The following is a 9,163-nucleotide window of genomic DNA, read 5'->3' on the forward strand; positions in this document are numbered from 1 at the left end:
TCCCATATTTTCTCTCCAATTTCTGTTTCCATATTTCCTGTTCTGTTCCCATATTACCATTCCCTGTTCCCGTTTTCATTCGCATTCCAATGTCTTTTTCTCAGTCCCCACTCTCTGTCCCTGTCCACAGTCCTGGTTGTTGGAGAGTGGAACAGAGAAGCCTCTCTGACTCCCTCTGAGAGAGAACAGTATGCAAGAATAAAATTTGAAATATTTTGAGAAGTTAAAATACACAAAACCACACAGAAATGAAATAGAGGTCTAAGGTTTAGTATAAGGCATTAGAAATATTAAGTAGCATAAATACGAAGTAGATGTTTAAATCTTAGTATGAAGTATGTAGAAATATGTTTAAAATACCATAAAAAGTAAAAGCCTTGGAAAAGCCGTCCTATAAAATAGTGGCTGCATTGGGACATTAAAAACTTAGTTCTAGACAAAATAAAATTACAGTAGGAATATTATATATATCCTTCAAATAAAACAGATAGGCCATATGCACAAGTTATATGTAGACTTTAGTATTACGGAATTCTAATAGGTTTAGGAGAAATTTGTTCCGTTCACAGTTTTGGCTCATTAGATAATTTGTCAAAACAAATCCTTGTATTGGAGCCAGAGCTCTCTCTCCCTCCTCTCTCTTTGCTCTGTCCTCCTCCACCACCATCCTCATCATTACTACCAGCACACGAGAGAAGAAGAAGAGGAAGAGGAAGAAGAAAAGAACCGAAGAAGAAAGGCCAGGGAGCATCTGCCTCTGGAGACTCTGCACCAGCCGCAGCTTCGACCTCTTGCAGCAGAGAGCTGCTCCTGCTTCCATCGGGACTTTATGGCAGAGAGATTGAACAGGGACTGGAGAGCCTTGGGCTCCTTGCCTTTGGAGCCTGACGTGCCTTGTCAAGAAACAACTTTACAGCAGCCAGCAGCTGCTCTGCTCTGGGAAGATCTAAAGCCACAACCAATCCCCACAGCTGGTGCCTGTCCCGGTTTTGGACATTGCTGGAGGCCCAGGCACATTTTAGCTATGCCTTTTTCTCAAGTTCCAAGTATTCTTCTCAGGCCATGAAACTTTCTCAGCCTCTAGCCAGGATTTTTCCCAGGCTAGAGATTTCTTCTTTATTGTAAACACACGAGAAAGAATCATAACAGAGAAACACCTGCAAGGTCCATGAGTAACTCAGGGAGGATGGTGTCTCCTCTGATCAATGATCTGTCTGTATTTTGTTTTGCACGAATTGTCTTATTTAAGGCAATGGTTTCTTTCAATAAATGGTTCTTTCTTGCTCTTTCCTGCACCAAGCAAGAGAGTGTCTTGTTGCTGTTTTTTCACCTGCTCCGTATCTTTCCCCACACCAACATATAGAGGTTCCACCGAGAGATCGTTACTCGAGTGGATCGGGATCACCCTCAGCGATCTCTGACCGACCAACAGCACCGGGAAGACTCGGAGCTGACAGCCTGCAAAAACCGGGACAGACCCTGGAGGCCTGTCCTAACCGGGGTGCGGCCCGTGCTGGGGTTTGTAGCCAGAGCTGCACCCAGCAGACTGAAACCCAGAAAACCAGGGCTGCGAACCTGGGGCCAGGACCAGAGCCGGGATCGCGGCCGGAGCCGAGAGACATCTGGGACATCGCGGAGACCGCCTGACTACGGCAGGACAGGAGACCCGCAGGAAGCATCAGCTTTTCTCCTCTCCCACCGAGAGAGGTAATATGAGCTTGTAGTTCAGGAGCCCCTTGGCTCGGTTCGGAGCGGCGGCGAAATCCCGCAGCCCCGCGGAGCCGAGTGCCGGGAGCCCGGACAGCGAGAGCTGCGAGCTGCGTCTCGACTGTTTTCTCTCCGTCGAGAGAGGTACTGTGTTTCCCCCTCCCTCCCAGCAGAGCGGCTAGGTGGGAAATTCTGACAAAATGGGGAATCGTCTGTTTAAGCAAGAGCAAACTATACTCTCGCTGTGGAGGGATGTCCTTGAAAGCCTGGACACCCCAATTCCGGACAAGGACTTGGTTGACTTGTTATCGTGGGCAATAGAAAGCGGGTTTTCTGAGGATGAAGGAGTGGCTTTCTCTGAGAAAGCTTGGAGAGAGCCAGGATACCGATTGTATGAAGTCATATGGGAAGGCGATACTTCAATTCTCCCTCTAATAAACACTTGGGGGATCATTAATGAAAAATTGAAAGAGGACGAGGTAGGCTCTGAGGGGAGTAAGGCAGGTTCAGAATAAAACGAGGACGAATATGACTGCTATCCCGGGAACCCCCCGGAGCCAGACTCGCCCCCCACGCTGGCGGCTCGGAGCGGCCCCGGCTGGAGCAGCCCCCGTGCAGCCAGCGCTGCCTGGGGGGGCGGCCCCCGCCCTTGTGGGGCCGCTCGCTGCCGAGAAGGAGGTGCCGTCAGCCGGCCCCTCCACCGTGCCGGTGCCGCCGCTCGATCCACCTGCCGGGGCAGAGCCTCCCCCTGAAAAGGTGCGGGTGGTGCTGGCCCGTCCGTCCCCGGTGCCGTCTGACCGTGACCCGCCTGCTGAGAGGAGCCGTCGGCACCAGCCACCCCAGAGAAGGAGCTGCTGCCGGCGCCTCCCTCCTCTCCGGTGCTGGAGACCGACCTGCCCGCCCGAGCAGGGTCTGGGCTGCCCTTCTCTGCCTCAGCAGAGGTGGGGCTGCCTCCTTTTCTTCCCTCAGTTTCTCCATTCGTTCACCCGGGAGCGGTGCCGATCCCAGCGCTGGACCCCACGAACGGACCCCTCCCATCGGCATTTCCAGCTGCTTCGCCGCTCCCACCCTGTGCTGACAGCAACGATGGCTGCTGATTGAGATGCATGGCCTTAGAATGATCACACAGAGTCCCTTGGAAAGGGACACAGGCTCAGGTTTCAGCGACCATCATCACATCCTGCAGAGTGAAACAGCCTCAAAAGAGATGAGCAGAGAGTGTTCAAACCTCTGATCCCCTTGCACACACCGACAAGCAGAGAGACACAGAAAGCAAATTAGCACTCTCTTTCACACCCTGCTGCCCTAAATACAGACACCTCCACATGGACCTGCCACAGCTCAGGGCTCCAGGACACCATCCACGACTGTGAATTCATAGAAGACAGAAAACCTAAGCTCTCATTCTTTCCCCCCTTCAGGCTTAAATCACAATAATAGGCAGGCTGGGAGGGTCTTCTGCTGATCTCATCATGCTCCACTCAGATTGGTAGAGTTTAGACTACTAAAAATCACAATCCTCCAGTAGCATTTCACAGTACACAACTTGGTGCTGGCATACACCCAGCAATCCTGAAGATATCATTAGTGTTGGGGAGCCACTGTGACTGTTTGCCTCTTCTGCAGCCCTTGCAGATGAAACACAAACTCATCTTCCACCATCTCCACCAAATGCTTTTTGGCCTCTGCTTTATGGGAAATGGACAGGCCAACTCTAAATTAACTTCTCCAGATCACTTGAGTAATTCCACCCATTTTAATATACAAAGTTCCCTTGGAGAGATTATACAATAATATAGACACAGCAGAAGGACAAAGTGGGAAAGCATGAAAAGTTTGAGAAATTCTTGTATTTGGCCACACCAAGTATAATGCAGAGCTATTTTTTAACTACTTTGTCCTTCTTGACATTAAAAACAGTGACTAAAACTATATAAATATGTAATTTTTTTCCTGCTTCATGTAGTACAGAAAAGTAAGAAAAGCTAAGACAGAGGTTGCAGAGTGTAGAAAATCATTACCCTGCTACTTTCAAAACAGAAAAGATACATTGGAAGGGAGGTAAAATCATATAATTAATAGAAGAACTAGACATCCATCACAAAGGCCCTCAGCTCCAGCCCTGCTTTCTCAAAGACTTTCAACATGATAACGTTCAGGTCATTTTATTTTTCACACTTCTCCAATTTGAAACAAAACAAAAACCAAGTATAAAAATACTTCCTAGTTTCCTGCCTAAAAGGTGCCACTCAGACAAATTCAGGTCTGCCAAGTGCTTCAAACATAACTTTCTTTAATGGGCTTAAAATAAACAAACAATGCAAGACACCTCATCACTTCTACAAACACATTTCAGGTAAACAAAGGGAATATAAAAGCTTTCATCAAATGTCCTTCCAACCAAGGGAAGATGTTAAGCTGCCCAGAGTACCTTAAAACATTTTATTTGCCAGCCTCTGAAGTTAGGCTCCGTCTAAACAATTCCTCTAATCTAGAATTTTGTTTGCTTCTACGTAGAAGAGTAGTTGCTAAGTATCTTTAGTCTACAATTTATGCTTCAAATTGGAACATAAAACATGTAAATACCACATATATGTTTGCCAGTTTTATTAGTGTGTCATCTTGAGAGCTTCATTCAAGTAAGTAGCTATTCTGAAGCCACCAGAGACTCATACTGAGGACTACTCACATGAGTGAAAATCTGCATAAGAAAGCCCTTAGCTCATAGTCCAAGAATTTAAACTGTAGTTAAAGGTGTCATGGGAATTACACCACCATTTTAATTAAATGCTGTAAGATCTTGCAGACAGACTCAAGATTAGCACCATCTGTTTTGGTTACAGTGTCTCATTTCACTACATCATCCTCACACAGCAATGAAATACCATTGCACACTCCACTCCAGCCATTTAAATACCAGATAAAAGTTATGTCATGTTGATGCACTTTACCAGGAAGGAAGGACAAAAAGACCAGGACAGAGGGACTGAAAACTACTCTGTAACAAAGTGTTGCTTGTGGGGGAGGCAAACACCATCCCCTCTAGCAGTGAAATAAAGTATTTAGAAACATCTGCCTAAATCCTTGTCAAGTGAATTGAAAGAATAGAGGAGACTGCTTAACTAAAATCATTTTCTTCACAGCTTTACAGAATGTTTGGACACCCTGAGAGAGATTCCTATTCCCACAGCACAACTGAGCAGTGCCAACACCTGTCCACAGACATTCCCTGTCTGTTCTGCTGGGTCACAATGGAATCTTAAGGTTCCATAGTATCACAGATGACTCCTTGGGTCCATGAGGCCCCACTGTCACCAAATCTCCAAAATATCAGAACAAGATTCCTTAAAAGTATTTTAGTGTTAAAGAGGGCATCAATTTTCTCTGACCTCAGGTCCAATGTGGAATAACCCCTAACCTTATGTGGACGCATTATTCTACAAGTGTCTTGCTGATATGCAGTTGCTACATGTGCATTTCAATTTGCCCATTTCAATAAAACCCGCCCCAAATCCCCAAGTTCCCCTTGTTTTCTTCTATCACTGCACCCTTGAGCCGGATAACTTCATCTTGTCAATCAACTGTCCCTGCTGGAAAAGCAGCCCCTGCATGCCTTGTTCCAGTGTCAAAAGTTCACAGGCATAGTAAAAGTTTAATTCAACTTCTTGGTATCAAGGCCAAGGCTTTGTGTGGCCAGGCAGAGGCAGGCAGGAGGCAGAGCTGTCAGCAAAGGAAGGGGCAGCAAGGTGGGGCACCCAGGGGATGATGACAGCCTGCAGGGACAGAGGGCAGGGCATGGACACCGTAGGACAGCCTGGGCTGCAGAGGGCACAGGAATGGGCAGCAGCTGAAAGGCCCTGCCAGAGCCAACTGCTGCAGCACTTGGGCCATGGCTGCTGGCCCTGGGCCTGAGGCCAGCAGGGGACAAGTGAGCCTTGCTATGCTGGGGCCTCATTGCCTCCTTGTCCCTGCTCAGCAGCCTGGCAGGGGCTGCCCCATGGTCCTGTCCTGGGCATTGCACATCCCCAGAGCCCAGTGCCCTGGGAAGAGCCCTGAGCAATGAGGGAGGGACAGGATCTGCCTTGCCAGGGGCTGGGGCTCAGCCCTTGGCCCTTTGCATTGCTGAAACACATCCAGCTGTGCTCAGCACCAGAGACACCTTTCCCTGCTTTGTCCCCACCTGCCATCAGTGCCTCCAGTGTTCTGCTCTAACTGGGACCTGGGGACACTTTCTCAGTCCTGTCCCTCACTGGGATCTAGTTAAATATGAGAAACTTCAGTGCTTCAATCTCACTTGGAGCTCTTGAGAAGTTTTTTGAGCACACTCTCTCAGGGACTGAGTCTGATGCCAACAGCACCAAAGCCCCAAGAGGGTGATTCAAGTCCTTGTGCTGTGCCTGTGCTGCTGAGCTGGGCCAGGCTCCAGCACAGAGGCAGCTCCTGGCAAGGGCAGCACTGCAGAGAGACAGCTCTGCCCAGGAGCAGCTCCTGTGCACAGCCCAGCAGGGCTGGGACACTGCCAGGGCATGGCAGGGACATGAGCAGGGCACAGGCAGAGCTCACAGTGCTCAGCACTGGCAGGGGCTGTGTCATGTCCCAGAGGGGGCTGTGGCACAGCAGCACCTCTGTGGCTGTGTTATGGAGCCAGAGAGCAGCTGTGATGTCAGAAAGGGGCTGTGTGACAGCACAGGGGGGTTGTGTGAGGTCACAGATTGGGCTGTGACATCACGGAACAGGCTGTGATATTGCTGAGTGGGCTGTGACAGCGCTGGAGGGTTGTGTGACACCATGGAGAGGGCAGTGAGGTCACAGAGGAGACTGTGCCATCATAGAGGGTGGCTCTGTGATATAGGACAGCAGGCTGTGACATTACAGAGCAGCTGTGTGATGTCCCAGAGAAGGCTGTGGCATCAGAGAGTGTGTTCTGCCATCACAGGGTGGCTATGTGACATCAGAGAGGGGCTGTGACATCCTGGAGCAGGATGTGACATCACTGAATGGCCATGTGACATCCCAGGGCAGATTGTGTGACATCACAGCAATGACTGTGACTTCATAGATCACAGAGGCTGTATGACATCACAGGGGCTACATGACATCACCGGGCAGTGTGACATCACAGGGTGCTGTATGACATCACAGGGCTGTGTGACATCACATGTGGCTGTGTGACATCACAGGGGCTGTGTGACATCACATGGGTTGTGTGTCATCACAGGGTTGTGTGACATCACAATGACTTTGTGACATCATAAGGTGCTGTGTGACATCACAGGGGCTGTGTGACATCATAGGGTGTATGTGATATCATAGGGTGTATGTGACATCATAGGGTTCTGTGTGACATCACAGAGCTGTCTGACGTCACATTGACTTTGTGACATCATAGGGTGCTATGTGACATCACAGACCTGTGTGACATCATAGAGTGTTGTGTGACATCATAGGGTGCTGTGTGACATCATAAGGTGCTGTGTGACATCACAGGGCTGTGTGAGGTCACTGGGGAGGTCACTCCGCCCCATTTCTCCCTCACAGTCCAACACTGCTCGTGCACAGGGGGTTCCCCTGTCCCCCCCAGGTCCCCCCGCCCCTGGTGCCGCAGCCTCCCCCAGAGGATGTTCCATGAGATCGACCCCAGAGCCTGACACGGGGACAGGGGCCGGGCCCTGGGGGTGGCACAGGGGGACAGGGACCCCCCGGCAGCGTCCCCGTGTCCCAGGGCCAGAGCCTGGGCCAGGGCTCCTTCACCCTGTTATGAGCCAGGGGCTGAGAGCATTTAAAAAATCCCCAGCATGGGATCAGCAAAAAACAGATTTAATGTTAAGCTACAGCAAGAGTCACCCTACTCCTGGACTGGACACTTCAGGCACACCAAGGAAACAAAGCAACAACAAAACCAAACAAAATCCAGTCAATCAAACCAGAAATGAACCAAGAACTGTCCGTGTGTGTGTGCTCAGGTGGGTGTGACAAAAGGACAGTGAGTGCAAGTATAAGAGAGCTCAAACTTAACAGGACTTAAATTAAACCTTAACCTTAACTTATACTTTGATCTTCACAATTGAGCAAAAGAACAGCACTTAACAGTATTTAACCTAACTTTTAACCTATGACTATAACAATTTAACAGAGGAATAACACTTAACAGTATTTAACTTAGCTTATAACTTATATTAAACGTAACTTAGGAAAAGAACAACACTTATAACCATTTAACTCAGCTTACATCTTGTCCTGGGGTGACTTTATGATGCTGAATTGTATCCCCATGCATCTGTTTAGCCCAGAAAGAAGTTTTACACCTTTAAGATTTGAGAGTGAAGTGGATGGAAAAGGAGAAGCAGTGGAATGTCTGAGGCAGTTGCTTTCAAAATCTATAGATAAGAGCTTTAGCTGTCCTTCTCCTGACTGTGTTGTCTGCAGCATGGATGGGCAGTGAGAGAGAGCTCTCCTTTGTTTTTAGTTGTTGAGAATTGGTTAGAAAGCCATGGACACAACTGTGGATATGGCTCGGCTGAGGCCTTGTTGCAGGAGAGCAGCTCCTGCTAAGTAGTAGCTAGGCCTTGCTCTTAAGCAGATTTTGCTGAGCAGCAGTGTTTGCTTTTAAGAGATTTTTGCAAAAGCAATAGAGCTAGCATAATTTGCAGAGTTAGTCGATAAGTAATACATATGTCCATTGTTCAATCAAGGCCTTAACTTCCAGGGAAGCACGAAGCAAGCGAGGTATAACCCTGGGGTGGATACTATATAGCAATAAGTATAAGAATAAGGGAAGTAGGAGCAGAGGAATAGCACGTATGCTTTTTGGCTAGAAATTCAGTAGGCGTGATTATCTCACACTTGCAATAACCAATAATAAGAGAAGGCGTACATAGTAAAAACCAATAAGATTGTACTAATATGAATAATGCTGATTTATGCTATGTTGGGCTATAAAACTGTCTGATGCTCTCAATAAAGTTGGATTATGCTTTATCAATCACATTGATTGGCTGGCTGATCCCCTCACTATTCTTCCACAAGCGGCTCCGCACCCCCACAGATGCTCCATTAGAAGCATGTAGGTTTAAAAACAGCATCTAGAAATAAAAAGTTTTGACCTTAGAATGGGCCAAATTGGGATGATTCCAGGCACTGGGCATTTGGAGGTGGGAACATATGCTTAGTTACATAACCCCAAGCTTAGTGTGCTTTCACTACCTGCAAGGTTTAACAGCAGACACAGAAGAGGAGGACACAGAGACTTCACTGGATATAAAGACCTGGGAAAGGATGAGAGACCCCCAACTACTAGTGGAGCATGTGCAACATAACATAGTGATGTCGATTTTGGATAGAGAAACGAGGAAGAGCTTTCCAGAACGTTCTGTATTAATATGTATTAACATACAGTATGTAAGTGAGATTTTTAACTTGATTATTTTGATATGGGAGGAAGGGCTAAACCCAACCC

Source organism: Erithacus rubecula, assembly GCF_903797595.1.
Source record: "Erithacus rubecula genome assembly, contig: scaffold_164_arrow_ctg1, whole genome shotgun sequence".
Lineage (NCBI taxonomy): Eukaryota > Metazoa > Chordata > Aves > Passeriformes > Muscicapidae > Erithacus > Erithacus rubecula.